A 1,778-nucleotide genomic window follows, 5' to 3' on the forward strand; every position below is an offset into this window, starting at 1 on the left:
TGCAGGTGTTGACGTAACTGACTTGCCCCGTACCCTTGAGTACATCCATGAAGTTCTCGTAGTACTACTAAATCGCATTATTCCAAGTGGAGAAATTCCCATAAACTTGCAAACCTCTACACGAAAATCGGTGCGCGTGATAAAGTTGAAAATTATCGTCCGATATCAAATGTGCCTTCTATAACACAAATTCTAGGAAAAAAAAAAAAAAACACTTGTTCGCCGTTCTCTGCGCCGTGACTGGCAGCACTCCGGCGAAGCGAAACGGGGTCGATTCGAGCACGATATCGGCGTCTTTCGACGTGCTCGCCGGCGACCGTCGCACGAGTACGTCGCACGAGCGCGTCTGCCGGGGCGCCGTTTGCGAAGCCGACGCAAAAGTGGGAACCGCCGCTCGGATGATCGCCGCTTTCGGCAGAGTGAGTGTTGGCACTCCGGGGAAGCGAAACAGCGTGAATGCGCCCACGAAATCGGCGTATTTTGAAGTGCCCGCCGGCGACCGTCGCACGAGTACGGTAAACCGCGTCAGCCGGGGCGTAGTTCGGGACGCCGACGAAAAAGTGGGAAGCGCAACTCGGATCTTCGCCGTTTTTGCAGGAGTGAGTGGCGGCCCTCCTGCGAGACCAAGAAGCATCGATTCGTGCACGAATTCGGCGCCTTTCGACGTGATCGCCGGCGACCGTCGCTCGAGTAGGGCAAACCGCGTCTGCCGGGGCGGGCTTCGGGACGCCGATGCGAAAGTGGGAAACGCTGCTCGGATGTTCGCCGTTTTTGGCCGAGTGAGTGCTGGCACTCGGGCGAAGCCAAACGGGGCCGATTACGGCACGATATCGGCGTCTTTCGACGTGCCCGGCGGCGACCGTCGCACGAGTACGGTAAACCGCGTCAGCCCGGGCGGAGTTCGGGACGCCGATGCGAAAGTGGAGAACGCCGCTCGGATCTTCGCCGTTTTTGGAGGAGTGAGTGGCGGCACTCCGGAGAAGCCAAGGAGCGCCAATTAGCGCACGATATCGGCGTCTTTCGACGCGCTCGCCGGCGACCGTCGAACGAGTAGGGCAAACCGCGTCTGCCGGGGCGGGGTTTACGACGCCGACGCAAAAGTGGGAACCGCCGCTCGGATGTTGGCCGTTTTTGGCAGAGTGAGTGCTGGCACACCGGCGACGCGAAAGAGCGCGAAAGCGCCCACGAAAGTGGCGTATTTGGACGTGCTTGACGGCGACCGCTGCAGGAGTACGAAAAACCACGTCAGCCGGGGCGAGCGACCCACGGCGGTCTGGGTGCTTATCGCTGCTATTATAGGGGCACCCCGGCAGACGCAGAAAAAAAAAATTTTTTTTCGACCTTCTTTTTTGCTGGTCGAGCTCGGGTAACCCAGGTCGCAATGGGAGCCGCGCACGAAAGCGGCGTCGCGAGACGCGTTCGCGGTCGCTAGTCGCACGAGCTCGGCAACCGCGTCAGCCGGCGCGGAGTTCGGGATGCCGACGGCTAAGTGGGTACCGCTGCTCGGATGTTCGCCGTTTTTGGCCGAGTGAGTGCTGGCACTCCGGCGAAGCGAAACGGGGCCGATTCGGGCACGATATCGGCGTATTTCGACGTGCTCGCCGGCGACCGTCGCACGAGTACGGCAAAGCGCGTCTGCCGGGGCGAGGTTTGCGATGCCGACGAAAAAGTGGGAAGCGCCGCTCGGATCTTCGCCGTTTTTGCAGGAGTGAGTGGCGGCCCTCCTGCGAGACCAAGAAGCATCGACTCGCGCACGATATCGGTGTCTTTCGACGTGC

Source organism: Rhipicephalus microplus, unplaced genomic scaffold (assembly GCF_043290135.1).
Source record: "Rhipicephalus microplus isolate Deutch F79 unplaced genomic scaffold, USDA_Rmic scaffold_407, whole genome shotgun sequence".
NCBI lineage: Eukaryota > Metazoa > Arthropoda > Arachnida > Ixodida > Ixodidae > Rhipicephalus > Rhipicephalus microplus.